Source organism: Orycteropus afer, unplaced genomic scaffold (assembly GCF_000298275.1).
Source record: "Orycteropus afer afer isolate SDZICR_OR568_19922 unplaced genomic scaffold, OryAfe1.0 scaffold00075, whole genome shotgun sequence".
NCBI classification, from domain to species: domain Eukaryota; kingdom Metazoa; phylum Chordata; class Mammalia; order Tubulidentata; family Orycteropodidae; genus Orycteropus; species Orycteropus afer.
Window position 1 is genome coordinate 4,347,276 of NW_006921662.1, and position 16,197 is coordinate 4,363,472.

The window sequence follows — 16,197 nt, forward strand, 5'->3', positions numbered from 1 at the left end:
CAATTCTGGTAAGTACTTCATAGGTGCAGGATCTGAAAAAAGAAAAAAAAAATACATGTTCAGATTATTACTCTCTTAAAAAGTAGAAGATAAAATAAAAGGTGAAAGAAAAGACTTGTACTTTTATTTCTAATACCCTATATTTTTTGCTGTTATTTTGTTAGGTGCCATTGAGTTGATTTTCAACTATAGTGACCTCATAAGGAGCTTTGGTCACACAGTGCATAAGGCATTTGGCTGGTAACCAGAAGGCTAGTGGTTCAAACCCACCAGCCACTCTGTGAGGAAGATGAAGCAATCTATTTCTGTAAATATTTACAATCTTGGAAACCCAGTAGAAATCTCTAAGAGTCACAAATGACTGATGGCAGTGACCCCATATGACAGTAGAACATAGTGATTTCTAGGCTGTAACCTTTAAAGGAACAAATCACCAGGTCTTTCTCCAACTGAGCCACTGGTAGGTTCATAGTGGACAACCTTTTGGTTAGCAGCCAAGTGCTTAATCATTGAATCAAGGATCCTGTATCCCATCCTAGTTTTAGTCAAAGTAAAGAGCCTTACAGATTATAAAATTTGGAAAAGCATTTCTGATCAAATTAAAATAACATTCTATTAAAATTCAGATTTCCAACCAAAATCCACTGCTATGGAATGGATTGTGACTCAGAGAGACCCTACAGGACGGAGTAGAACTGCCCCATAGGAGCTTCTTCACCGAAGCAGATTGCCTCATTTTCCCTAAGTGTAGTGGCTGGTGCGTTTGAACCACCAACCTTTTGATTAGCAGCTGAATGTCTTAACCCCTTATTTCACCAGAACTCCTCCAACTTTCCAAAGAGGCATAAACTTTATATATGTAATTTCATTCATCCACTTCTAACTTTATTACGATCCTACACTTAAGGTAAGATTTTGGGAAAATCTTCCATTTGAGAATCTCTTTCTCATTTTATATAACCTTCTTTACTGTTTTTCAGAGAAGGAAATGTATTACTTGGTTGTAATACAAGAGCACTGGTGGCATGGTGCCTAAGTCATTTGACTGTTAACCAGAGGCTGGTGTTTCAAACCCACCAGCCACTCCTCAGAAGGAAAATTGGGCAATCTGCTTCCATAGAGATACCTTTTCAGAAACTCAAGGAGGGTTGTTGTGAGTCAGATCTGACTTGATGGCAGTGAGTTTGGTTTTCTGTTTTTTGGGGGGTTATAATACACTGATGGAAATTGGCTCTTGATACATTTTGGAAAGAAAATTGACTGAGGAATATTTTTGAGAGTTTTTTTTTGTTGTTGTTGTTGTTAATTACAGACTATTGCCTTATTATGGATAAGACAAGGCTAAAGAACTTCCCTATGGCATGTGTACTAGTTCTACCACCGATAATTAAAGGCTGGAGCAATGTCTCTACTTAGCTATGGTACTGTAACCATAATTATTCTTGGACTAAAAAGAACTATAGTTTTTCCTCTAGTCCAACCCTATCATTTAACAACTAAAGAAACTGAGGCTCACTGAGATAAATTTGCTTGCTCAAGGCCCTCCAGCAAGTAGCAGTGGGAGAGGGAATGAAATCCATGTGCCTGCTTCTCAGTACAGTGCCCTTTTGCTCAGCCATTTGGTCCCTAGTAATAATGGAAATGCCACAGATTTTGACTATTTTATAGCTTTTGATTCTGTTCTTGGTTTTTCCTAAAAATGATAGCTTTAACTAATTATAATTAAGGTGAAAATGGTAATTTGAATTAAATTTTACTTTTATTTTCATGTGTATCTGACACCTGTAAGAATTAATCTTTCCCCTTCCTAAAAATCTACCATATTTTACTCTTTCACTTAAAAGTTATAACAGATTATAAATGATTATTGCAGAAGTATATAAAATGACATATATGTGCTGGTTGTGTTTTTTATATCACTTCAAAGTTTTTTAAAAAATACATAATTAAATTTTTCAAAATAATCTAATGAGTATTACTTTTTTCCCCATTATTTCCTTTAGGCACCTGACAATTGTATGCACCCTAAATATGATTTTAAGTAATTAATCTAAAACTTAAAAATACTTATTTTATATAAATATGCTTTCTTATGGGTTAGCCATAGTATCAACCAAACAAAACCAAACTCACTGTCATCCAGTTGGTCCTGACTCATAGTGATCTCTCCTTGAGTTTCTGAGGCAATATTTCTATGGAAGTAGATTAGACACTCTTCCTTTGGAGGAGGGGCTGGTGGATTTAAACCTCCAGCCTTCTGATTAACCATCAAATGCCTTAGGCACTACACTACCAGAGCTCCTAGCCATAGTATAAGCTGTTTTATATAGAAATCAATGTCTGTAAGGAATGCTGGTGGTTCGGTGATTAAGTACTTGGCTGCTAACTAAAGGGACAGTGATTCAAAATCACCAGCTACTCTACATGAGAATAACATGGCAGTCTGCTTCTATAAAGATTCACAGCCTTGGAAACACTATGGGGCAGCTCTACCAGGCTCTGTATGGTCATTATGTGTTGGAATCAATTCAACAGGCACAAATTTGATTTATGCATTTTTTTTTTTAGGGGGAAGGGTTGTATATGTATGTATGCATGTGTATAAGTATGTATCTATCTAGCTATCATCTATTTTCACTCCTATGCCAATTACGTGTTCTCTCTCTATATATTTTTCCTTCCCCATTACTAGTCTTCACAGTTATCTTCCTCAAGAGTAAAAACCAATCACTATAAGTCACCTATAGAGCAATTAACTGATTGAGTGGAGATGTTTTATTTTAATCAGGTTAACTCTACAGCAAAAACAGCGAATTGATGTTGCCTCTTCAGTGTGAAGAGGTTACCATTACATGTAAGTAAAAGGGAAATTGCAGTCATATTATCTGATTATTTATAACAATTAAGATAAACTAATGCTGTAAACTATGACTGATTGAATAAGATCAGCTTCCCTTCCTCCCATGGTTTCTAGTAAATGGAATGAAGGAAGTATGATTTCAGAAGGGCGTTCAGAAAAGAGCAATAGCTGGCCCTTTGAGTCACTGGTTTACTGGGCATCTCTGTGGGGGGTACAAGCAGTGAAATAGAGGAGACAGAAGTGACAGAAAAAAAAAAATATTTGCCAGTTTTACTATTTTGCCTGAGGCTGCCCCTTAATATGAGTGAATGGTCTTCCTTCTTTGATTTTTATGACACATTTTCTTTGGGCGTGCTTCAACCAGACATGCGTAAATAAGATTTTTCTAACGTGTTTTCATTCCATGGTTGTATGCAGCCACGGAGCAGACTAGTTAAAATAACTGACTTTGCTGTCTTTAACATTTGACCAAATCAACTAAGGTTTCTGCTCTATCAAGACAGGAAGTTTGTTCTGTGCATGCCTGAGACCTACTCTGCGATGTTTCCTTAAAATTTTAGCTATTACTTTTTTGTTTATGCAGCTCCAGAATTTGGTTCTCACTATTTAATTACTGTTAAAACTTTTCAATATTTTCTTGGATATCTAGTATTGCCTTAACAAAAAATACTAGTGAACAACTTTAAAGAACAGAAGTTTATTTTCTCACCATTCAGGAGGCTAGATGATTGAATTAGGGCCTGGTAGGGAGGTCCTTCTTTGTCTATTTCAGCTTCTAGTGGCCTGCAATCCTTGGAGTTCCTGGGCTTGTGGATGCATCTGCTCTGTGTGTCTGTCTTTGTATGGTGCCTCTGTATATATCTCTGTGTTTATTCTCCTCTTTTTATAATTTGGAAGTGATTAGGTTTAAGATTCACCCCCACACTGGAATGATGTCATTGACATAACAAAAGAAAACCTCCCATTTCCAAACAAGGTTATATTTGTAGGTACTGTGCATATTTGAGGGACACAAGTGAATCCATAACAAATGTATAAACCAAAAGCAAAACCAAACTCACTGCCATCAAGTGGAATCCGACTCATAGCAACCCCTCCTTGGGTTTCCGAGGTGGTATCACTACGGAAGTTGGTTGCCCAGTCTTCTTTCCGAGGAGTGGCTAGTGGGTTTGAACCTCCAGCCTTCTGGTTTGTAGTCAAATGCCTTAGGCACTACACCACCAGAGCGGAAGGGCGTTGTGTAATAATAAAAGATACTAAACAAGTGTTTGTTGTTATTTGCCATGGAGTCGGACCCAACTCATAACAACCCCTCCTTGGGTTTCCGAGGCACTATCACCATGGAAGTAGATTGCCCAACCTTCCTTGTGAGGAGTGGCTGGTGGGTTTGAACCTCTAGCCTTCTGGTGAGCAGTCAAGTGCCTTAGGCACTATGCTACCAGAGCTCAAAACAATATACATATACGTACACACATACACATATACATATTTTTTTTTCTTTTCACCTTGACAAATAAATAACATCTCAGCTGACAACAGGATTCTTAAGTTATAGTTCTTTTCTCTCCTCTTATACCTTCAGCAATTTCATAGGAAATCTGATGTCAAAGATAATTATTTTTTCCTTATAGGTAAATTTTATTTCTGCTTAGAAGCTCATATATTTTTTAATACTTTGACAGAAGGAATTTTCCCAGGATATGCTTAGATGTATGTCCCTTTCATCAATTTGATTTAGAACTTTGTAAGCCCTTTCATTATACAGACTTGATTCTTCATATCAGGGGAAGTTTCTCATATAATTTATTCAGTTATTGCCTCTTGTGGTGGTTAAGTTTATGTGTCAACTTGGCTGGGCCTGGTGTTGTGGCCAGGCAGCTGAATGTAGTAATTCCCCATGGTGAGATTGGTAATTAACTTCATGGTGGAATCTATTGGCGCAGCTGAATAGCTGCTCTGGATATGTGGTCTGATTCCCATATATATGAAATAGCTTTAGGAATGGTCTCTAGCTGATGGCACACTTGAACCCTGCATGTAGCCATGTTGTTGTCCATCAGCCTGCCATGCTCTGCCAACCTTGGGATTTTCAACGGACTTGAATTAACGACCTCTTGTGTGGTTTGATCACATCATGACTGTGCCTTTTTACTTGTCAATCGTGGGCTTGGCAGCCTCAGCAGCCAGTAGCTGTCTGAGTGAAGAAAAGCCTCTACCTCCAGTGGGGCAGGAACAGGAGCAGGAGGCAGAGCTGAAGCCCAAGGTTGAGGTGCTTTCACCCAGTTCCTAGAGCTTGGCACTCTGAAATAGGACTTAAAGTTTCCAAACTGTAAGATAATAAACTCCTGTTTCTTCAAGCCATCCTATCTGTGGTATATTTCTGTTAGAGTGGCACTAGGTAACCAGAACACCTCTCCTTTTTCTGTTCTTTTTTTCCCTCTGGAAGTTCCATCATTTATAAGCAACATCTCCTGGATGTATCTTTTATTTCTTTTCTCTTTCCCCTTGTGATTAGAATCTCTTCCTATTTCTGCTCTCTTATTTGAAATGTTACTTGTACTTGATCTTCTAGGGCACTTATTGCAATTTCCATACTGACCATTCTCTTTTACAATTCAGCAGATAATTTTTTTCCTCTGAAATAATGATTTTTTTTGTGTTTTGTTGTTGTTTTATCATTAGAAAACTTTTTGAATTCCAAGTCCTCTGAATATTTTATTTTCAGGTTTTTATCTGTGCCACAAGCAGTTCTAGTTCATTGCAAATGTCTCCTGATTATTCTGCCTGATTGTGCTCTCTGTCCTAGGAAACCTTATGTGTTGCCACCGAATTGCTAATGACTTATAGTGACCGTATAGGACAAAGTAGAACTGCCCATGGCATTTCCAGTGCAGTAATCTTTACAGAAGCAGACTGCTATATCATTTTCTCCCATAGGGCAGCTTTGGGTTCAGACCACTGACCTTTTGGTTAGCAGCTGAGCATCTTAACTAGTGTGCCACTGGAGCTCCTTTGGGGAACCTTACATAGGCTATTTTTACCTTGTTAGCTCATGGGGCTCAGGTCAGGAGGCTGAAGTTTACTGCATGGTTGGAACCTTATGACAGAAAGATAGAAGTTCTGCACCCATAGAATAATGGCCAAGGTTGTCTGTTCCTTGCCAAAGTACCTGGAGGAATCCTCTTCATTCTCTAGTTTCCTTGAACTCTTCCATCCTAGGAACACAAAGACTCATTCATCTCCTTTTCTGTCTTTTGAGGGTTGGGAACACCTTGCATACTCAGAATAACATCATCCTTCCTCCCATGAGCTCCAAAAACATGAAGTGATGATAATTATGAGAGAAAAAAATGAAAGAACTGGAGAATAGGTTCCAGATATACTAATTGATAAGGAACTTTTTTTTTCCCCAGATTTCAGAACAATAAGATTATGATTCTACATTGTAGTAACTTGTGGATCAAAGGAAACTAGCCTATATGTACAGTTCTTATGAGTATTTATAACCTGTACATTTCCAATTAAGCCTAAAAATTTACAATCACCTTCATAAACAAACAGAATATACCACTCATTGAAAACTGCTCCTCCCTCCCTCAGAAATTTTCTTCTTCAGTTTTCCCTTCATTAATTTTCTTCTTCAGCTTTTGTTGAACTTTGTGTTTAATTTTTTTCCCAAAATATAAGATTATAAATATTGAATATATTTAAAAAATTATGTTCTTATTCCCCACCCACCATAATGGATTGAGAGTCAGTGATATGTGCCACAATAATTTGCTTTAATGTGTTAGTAACCTGCTCTGTCATTAGTGAATACAGAATTGTTATGGCCAAATTTATGTTCTCTCTGCCTCTGAAATTAGAGCATCTAAACACATCATGCTTTCAAATTGTTACAGAGTCAGAAGTCATCTTCATAGCAAATAGTGACTTTTAAAATACAATGCTTTTCAATTTTACCTTCACTTCTATTCAGTCTAATATTTCCAGCAAGGAATTAATAGATAGTTTGTGAGTTGCTGTAACTTTTCTACAACATACAATAGATGGTTTGCAAGGAAGTTGTAGCTTTGATGTAAATCTTTGTGGAATGGAGAGTTGCTAGTATAAATTAGTTTTAAGACACTGGAAGCTCAATAGAAATTAATAATATTACTGACTATAAGACAAATAACTCAAGCAAGTCCAATGTTGGGCTAAAAGCCAAACCAAACTCACTGTCCTTTAGCTGATTTCAACTCATAGCAACCCCCATGGGTTTCCAGTGCTGTAAATCTTTTTTTTTTTTTTTTTTAAATTTTTTTTTGATTTGGGTGAAGATTTACAGAACAAATTCACTTTTCATACAGCAGTTCACATATACTTTATCTCATGTCATTGACCAAAATTTACAATACAACAGCTCCCCTCCCACTTCCTCCCCATAGCCACCTCTTCCCAGTGTCCATCCCTCCATACTCTTCTGCGATCTGAGCTGTCTCCCTGTGCATAAGCAGCCCTTTCTTCTCCCATGATTGTTCTCTCCAGGGTGTGTGTCTACTTGAGGTAAATGTTTAACTCACTTGCCTGTACTTTGTTTGGCTGGAAACCACAGGTGTGGGTTCAATTCCAGTCCTGAAGGGCAGCTAGGGGCCATAGTCTCAGTGGTTTCACCAGGCTCTATTGGACCACCAAACCTGGTCCCCACCTTCTTTTTTTTTTTTTGCCTCCAAATGATTTTGAGTTTTGTTCCACATTGTTCTCCCTCTCTATACAGGATCTCCTACATTCCTTCCAAGTGGGTGACAGTGGTAGCCGGACAGCATCTAGTTCTTCTGGTCTCATAGTTGTATAGGTTGCAGATCAGATGGTGTACCAGTCTCTAGGACTGATTGTTTCCATTCATTTGGTTTTCTTCTTTCTTCTTGACGAGGAGACACCCATTGTTGCATCTAGATGGCAGCTTGCTAGCTTTTAAGATCCCAGTCGCTACTCGCCAAAGTAGGAGGTGGAACAATGTTTTGTATAGTATGTATGCCAATTGAGCTTGATGTCCCCTGCGACTATGGTCCCAAGCCCACAGGATCAACTACTCGGTGGCTCTGGGTAGCTGGCTGTGACCAAGCAATGACCATAACCTTGCCCCTTGTCAGCTCCAGTGCTGTAAATCTTTAAGGAAACAAACTGTCTCATCTTCCTCAGAGCAGCTGGTAGGTTGAAATCACCAAGCTTTTGGTTAACAGCCAATTGCCTTAACCATTGCACCTCCAGAGATCCTAATGTTGGGCTAAAGGGTGAAGGCAAAACTTCGGTATTGGAAGATGATGGAAGGCCTCACATTTAAAGAAGTATATCCATAGCTTTTCAGCCAGCAGAGCAAGAGTCCTCAAATCTAGGTCAAATGAGAAATGTCTGAAAGAGATGGCATGATCTAGCCAGTTAATTCAAGGACTCAGGTCAGCTCTATTAAATGGAAAAGAGATCAGACTTATTCAGTGGCCCCAGAAACAGAATAAGCCCAATAGATTTAACATACAAAGAAACAGATTTTAGTTCTTTTTAAGTAGACACTTTAAAAAAACAAAACAAAAAAAAAAAACCAACCAAACGTAAAAGGTAGCTTTCAAAATTAAGTAGGACTTCCTCAGAAGGGAGTAAATTTCATGTCACTCCCAGTGTTCTTTCAGTGATAGAGTGATGAGATTTCTCATAGCAAAATGTCTTTTTTTTTTTTTTTTTTTAATAGGAATGGGAATTTAAACACCCAAAGTCCTGTTAATACTTCTAATTTTAATTTTCCTTCCAACTGAAATTTTGTTATTATATCAGTTCATATTTTTAAATCTTTATCTTCTGTCTTTCTAAGTATGAATATTTTTATTAGGTTAAATCTTATGAAATTGTTGAAATTTGACTATTTTATGGCCAAAAAACAACAATTTCATATGGCTGAACTTAACGTTACTTCATACTAAAGAGAAGTAGAACTTATATAATTAATTTTATATCTGCTATTCTGTCTACCAAGATTCCTCCATTTTTATTGACACTAACAGATTCTGTCCTCCTCCTCAAAAGAGAAGCTTGTTGCCTATTTAACATTCCTTCCTTATCTCCAAGCCCACTCTTTCTGCTTCCTCTTTTCTATATTACCATTCCATGTCATGCTCTGAAACTCAAATTTCACACAAAAGTTATTCCAGATAAAAACATAAAAGTTAGACCATTTATCCTTCAGTCCACTAATTTCTTCCCTTTATTTATTTAGCTTGGCAAATACTTGAAAGAAATTTTGAAAAGAAAAAGTAATTCATTACAGATATCACCATCTTCACCCAGAAGGCAGGATTTCATGGAGAAATATGCTTAAACAATTACTAATTTTGGAATTTATCATTCAAAAAAAGTCTAATCCAGAAGACAGTTAATAAAATAATCTAAATGATCAAAATAATATTACTATTGGTCAATTCTCAGTAACACCGTTCTGGAAGCTTTCAAAACAGGTATGGTATTTATAGGTGTCTGTACACTATATATATATAGTGTACAGGCACACACACACACACACACATACATAGGAGCTCAGGTAGCATAGTGCCTAAGGCATTTGACTGCTAATCAGAAGGCTGGCAGTTCAAACCCACCAGCCACTCCTCGGAAGGAAGGTTGGGCAATCCTACTTGCGTAGTGATACTGCATCGGAAATCCAAGGAGGGGTCTCTGTGAGTCGGGGCCTACTCGAAGGCAAATAACAATAACAACATATATATACACACACAGAGCTAAGGATCCTTAAATTCAAATCCAACATTTGTTCCAAGTTGGTGAATGATTTAAGAATAAATGGTTAAATGCGTGGATGCTAACCAAAAGGTCTATGGTTAGAATCCACTCCGCAGATTCTAGATTCCTAGATTGGCTGAGGTCAGAGACTGGATCATTCCCCCTATTTTGTATTTTAACACCTCTTACCCTAATGTACCAATTCTATCTTACAACAGTTGGCTTAAAGACTTGTCAGACTAAGAATCTGTAGGTCTGACAGTACTCAGTTCATTTTGGATATAGTGGGAATTGTGTTCCCCAAAATAGATATTGAAGTCATAAAACTTTGGTGCCTGTGATGTAACTTTATTTGTAAATAGTCTTTGCAGGTGTAATCAAGTTAAGATGAAGGAATCTCAACACTAGTCCAATATGATGGATGTCCTTATAAGTAGAGTGATGTTCTGAGACACATAGGCACATTCAGAGGGAAGAAGGACTTGTGAAGATAAAGGCAGAAACTGTAGTTATAATGCCACAAGCAAGTATCAGAAGCTAGGATACAGACATGAAACATATTCTTCTTCAGAGCTTGGGATGGAGCGAAACCTGCCAACACTATGATTTCAGATTTCTGGCCTATAGAACTGTGAGACAATGCATTTATGTTATTTCATGCCATCCAATTTGTGGTAATTTGTTATAGCAGCCCCTAGGAATCTATCATGTTGTTATGTGCCCTCAAGTCGGACCCAACTCATAGTGACCCCTCCTTGGGTTTCCAAGGCTATATCACTACAGAAATAGATTGCCCAACCTTCCTTCTGAGTATCATAGTGGGTATTGTAAGTCACATACTCATTGGATGTTGCACATTCAGGTGCATGCTTAGAACAGTGGCATTGTCTTGCTCCAGAACACTAGGAGGTAACATTGTGATTTTTCTATTGATGCTTACTATACATGTCCTCACAGAATCTTTATATAGCATGGTATTCCCTAAAATAATAAGATTTATCAAGTCTTATGGCCCCATCAGCAGAGTTGTCTGCATCTGGACTATTATAGAGCCCTTTACCTCTCTGAGCACTCTGCTACATCTGTGGCAAGAAATAATGGAAAAGCTCAATATCTTCAGCCAAAACAAGGCCAGGAGCTGCTCATAAGCAAGTTCAAGTCGAAGCTGAAGAAAATTAAAGAAGTCCACAAGAGCCAAAATATGACCTTGATTATATCCTTCCTGAATTTGGAGATCATCAAAAAAAAAGAAAAAGATTTGATGCATTGAACACCAATGACCAAAAAACCAGAGGAATTGTTGGATGACATCAAGAATATCATCCATGAAGAAAGCAAAAGGACATTAAAAAAACAGGAAAGGGAAGAAAAGACCAAAATGGATGTCAAAAGAGACTCTGAAACTTGTTTTTAAATGGAGAGTAGCTAAAGCCAATGGAAGGAACTCTGATAGCATAATGCCTAAGGCACTTGACTACTAACCAGAAGGCTGGAGGCTCAAACTTACCACCCACTCCTTGGAAGAAAGGTTGGGCAATCTACTTCCGTAGTGATACTGCCTCAGAAACCCAAGGAGGGGTCCCTATGAGTCGGGTCTGACTCGACAGCACATAACAACAACAACAACAAAGCAAATGGAAGGAATGAAAAGATAAAAGAGCTGCACAGAAGATTTCAAAAAGTAACTTGAAAAGACAAAGTCAGTTATTATAAGGAAATGTTCAAAGACATGCAGATAGAAAACCAAAAGGGAAGAACACGCTTGGCATTTCTAAAGCTGAAGACCTGAAGAGGAAATTTAAGCCTTGAGTTGCAGTATTGAAAGATTCTATGGAAAATATATTTAATGATGTAGGAAACATCAAAAGAAGATGGAAGAGATACAGAATCACTGAACCCAAAAGAATTCCTCAATTTCATCCATTTCAGGAGGTGGCATATGATCAAGAAGGAATGGTATTGAAGGAAGAAGTTGAAACTGCACTGACGGAACTGGCAAAAAAACAAGGCTCCAGGAATTGAGGGAAAACCTGTTGAGATGTTTCAACAAATGGATGCAGGACAGGAGGCACTCATTTGGCTATGTTAAGAGATTTGAAAGACAGCTATTTGGCCAACTGACTGGAAGAGATGCATATTTGTACCCATTCCAAAGAAAGGTGACCTGACAGAATGTGGAAATTATTGAACGATATTAACATTACACACAAGTAAAATCTTACTGAAGATAATTCAAAAACAGTTGCAGCAGTATATCAACAGAGAACTTCCAGAAATGCAAGCTGGATTCAGAAGAGGATGTGGAACAAGGGATATCATTGCTGATGTCAGATGGATCTTGGCTGAAAGCAAAGAATACCAGAAAGATGTTTACTTGTGTTTTATTGACTATTCAAAAGCATTTGATTATGTGGATCATAAAAAATTATGGATAACATTGAGAAGAATGGGAGTTCTAGAACAATTAATGGTACTCATGGGGAACCTGTACCTAGACCAGGAGGCTGTCACTTGAATAGAACAAGGGGATACTTCATGGCTTAAAATCAGGAAGGGAGTGTGTCAGCATTGTATCTTCTCACCATACTTATTCAATCTGCATGCTGAGCAAATAATTTGAGAAGCTGAACTGCATGCAGAAAATGTGGCATTAGGATTGGAGGAAAACTCATTAACAGCATGTGATATGCAGATGACACAACTTTGCTTGCTGAAAGTGAGGATAATTTGAAAGACTTACTGATGAGATTAAAGACTACAGTCTGCAGCATGGATTATACCTCACTAAAAAGAAAACAAAAATCCTCACAACTGGACCAATAAACAACATCATGGTAAATGGAGAAAAGTTTGATGTTATCAAAATTTTCATATTACTTAGTTCCAAAATCAACACCTATGGAAGCAGCAGTCAAGACATCTGATAATGTATTGCTCTGGGCAAATCTGCTGCAAAAGACCTCTTTAAAGTGCTGTAGAGCAAAGATATCTCTTTCAAGACCAAGGTGCACCTAACCCAAGCCATGGTGTTTCAATTGTCTCATATGCATGTGAGAACTGGACAATGAATAAAGAAGACCAAAGAAGAGTTGATGCTTTTGAGTTATGGTTCTGGCGAAGAACACTGACTGGACTTCCACAAGAACAAACAAATCTGTCCTGGAAGAAGTGCAGCTAGAATGCTCATTGGAAGTAAGAATGGCCAGACTTCATCTCACTTACTTTGGTCATGTTATCAGAAAGGATGTTCCCTGAAGAAGTATATCATGATTGGTAAAATGGATGGTCAACGGAAAATGGGGAGGCCCTACACTAGATCAACTGATACAGTGGCTGCAACAATGGACTCAGGTATAGCAAGGATTGTGAGGCAGATACAATGCTGGACAGTGTTTTGTTCTGTTGTACATAAGGTTGTTATGAGTTGGAGCCCACTTGACAGCACCGAACAACAATAACAACATTCTCCTATGATGCGAAGTGAAGAATTTATAATGGAAAAAGAGCCAAATTCAACTCAAATCTGTTCTTCTTGTTTACCCTACTTTTTTATAAGTAGTCTGTTTTTGTTGTTTACCTTCTATAAATAATAATAATGACTTTCAATAGCCAACACTATTTGTCTTGTGTGTATGACCCAACTGGATCAGTTAATAGACTCCTCTTTCCAGCAAACTTATCATTGCTTGTAATTTTGAGGCAATTAGTGGGTATTTATGCACACAGTTCAGGGTGGATAAGATTGCATTTGCTAGGTCACTGAACACATTTGGTATGTTCATGTTGTTAGGTACCACTGAGTCAGTTCTGACTCATAGAGACAATATGTACAACAGAATGAAACACTTCTTGTCCTGTGTCATCCTCACATTTGTTGCTATGTTTGAACCCATGTTGCAGCCATTGTGGCAACCCATTTCACTAAGTATCTTCCTCTTTTTTTGTTAGCTCTCTATTTTACCAAGTATGATGTCCTTTTTTAGGAACTGATCTCTCCTGATAATTTGCCCAAAGTATGTGAGATGAAGTCTTTTCAACCTTGCTTCTAGGGAGCATTCTGGCTCCACTTCTTTCAGGACACATTTGTTCATTATTCTGGCAATCTATGGTATAGTCAATATTCTTTGCCAACATCATTTTTCAAATACACAAATTCTTCACTTCAGTCTTCCTTATTCATTTTCCAGCATTTGCATGCATACAAAACAATTGAAAATACTGTGGCCTGAGTCAGGTGCACCATAGTCCTCAAAATAACAACTTTGCTTTTGTTGTTGTTGTCGTTAACACTTTAAAGAGGATTTTTGCAGATTTGTCCAGTGCAATGTGTCATTTGATTTCTTGACTACAGCTCCAAGGCACATTGATTGTGGATCCAAGTAAAATGAAATCCTTGACAATTTCATTGTTTTCTCCATGTATTATGATGTTGCTCACCAGTCTATGACATGGATTGATTTATATCCCCCAAAAAATACATGCCAACTTGGCTGGGCCATGAGTCTCAAAGGTTTTTTTTAGTTATCTAATGATTTAATTTGGCAGTTATGAAATGATATAATCATCCCCCATGATGTGATCAGCCAATGAGTTGTAAGGGGATTAGGGTGGGATGCAATACCGTAATTCAGGCCACAGCCCTGATCTGATGTAAGGAAAATTTCCCTGGGGTGTGGCCTTCATCACCTTTTTATCTTACAAGAGATACAAGGAGAGAGAAGGAAGACGAGAAGGAGTGATCTGACTACCACAAAGAAAGAAAGCTGGGAGCAGAGTGCATCTCTGGACCCAAGGATCATTGCAGTGAGAATCTCCTAGACCCAGGGTAATATTGACACCAAAACAGATGGTCATCTCCAAGAAATGCCTGGAACACAGATGTTGAAAGGAGAAAGAGACTTTCCTTTAGACCCAATATAGAGAGAAAGACTTCCCCTGGAGCTGGATCCCTGAATTTGGACTTCTAGCCTTCTAAACTATGAGAGAATAAATTTCTGTTTTGTAGCTGCACTAGATAACTAAAAGGAGCTCTGGTGGGATAGTGGCTAAGGAATTTGACTGCTAATCAGAAGGTTGGTGGTTCAAACCCACCATCTACTGCAGAAAGGAAGACTGAGCAATCTACTTCCATAATGATTTACAGCCTTGGAAACCCAAAGAGGGTCACTAAGAGTTGGAATCGACTCAATGACAGTGAGTTGTTTTTTTTTTTTTTTTTTTCAGTTAGATAACTAATATAGTTCAGTTGGTAGTATTTTTGTTTTCTTATGTTGAGGTATAATCCATACTTAAAACTGTAGCCTTTGATCTTCCACAGAGATTCAAATCCTCTTCTTTCAGCAAGTAAGTTTGTGCATTTGCATATCACAAATTGTTAATGAGTCTTCCTCCAATCTTGATGCCACATTCTTCATTATTCCAGCTTTGTGGGTTATTTGTTCACCATGCAGACTGAATAAGTATGGTGAAAGGATACAACCCAGATGCATAACTTTCCTTATTTAAAACTACGTACTATCCCCGTGTTCTGTTTGAAGGACTGCTTCTTGGCCTATGTACAGGTTATAAGAGTGAATATGTGTTCTGGAATTCCTTTCTTCACAGTGTTATCCATAATTTGTTATATGATTCTCATAGTCAAGTGCCTTTTCATAGTCAATGAAACACAAGTAAACATCTCTCTGCTATTCTCTGCTTTCAACCAATATCCATTGGAAATCAACAATGATATTCTTTACTCTATGTCCTCTTCTGAATCCAGCTTGAATTTTTGGATCTTCTTTGTTGATGTACAGTTGCAATAATTTTTTAATTATCTTCAGCAAAACTTTACATGTGTGTGACAGTAATGATATTGTTATTTGATAATTTCTGCATTCTTTTGGATAACCATTCTTTGAAATGGGCATTAATACTGATCTAAACCCACCAGTTACTCCTCAGAAGGAAGATTGGGCAATCTACTTCCATAGAGATACCGCCTCAGTAACCCAAGGAGGGGTCACTATGAGATGAATCAACTCGATGGCAGTGAGTTATTTTTATTTTTTCCCCCAGTCAATCGACCAGGTAGTTGTCTTACAAATTTCTTGACTTAGACAAATGAGCACTTCTAGTATTACATCTGTTAGTTGAAACATCTCATTTGGTATTCTGTATATTGCTAGATAAGTGATAATTAACACATCCTGATTGCATGTTTGGTCAATTTCAGACTGTAGAAGCTGATAAAATTCTTCAATTTCTTCATGTGTGGCTTTGGTGGTTGGGGCATAAATTTGAATAACAGTCCTATTAATGGGTCTTTCTTGTAGGCGTTTGGATATTATCCTATCACTGACAGCATTGTACTTCAGGACAGATCTTGAAACATCCTTTGTGATGATGAATGTCACGCCGTTCCTATTCAAATTGTCATTCCTGCCATAGTAGATCATATGGTTGTCTGATTCAAAATGACCAAAACCAGTCCATTTCAGGTCACTAATGCCGAGGATATCAATCTTTATGCGTTCCATTTCCTTTTTGACAACTTTCAATTTTCCTAGATTCATACTTCATACATTCCA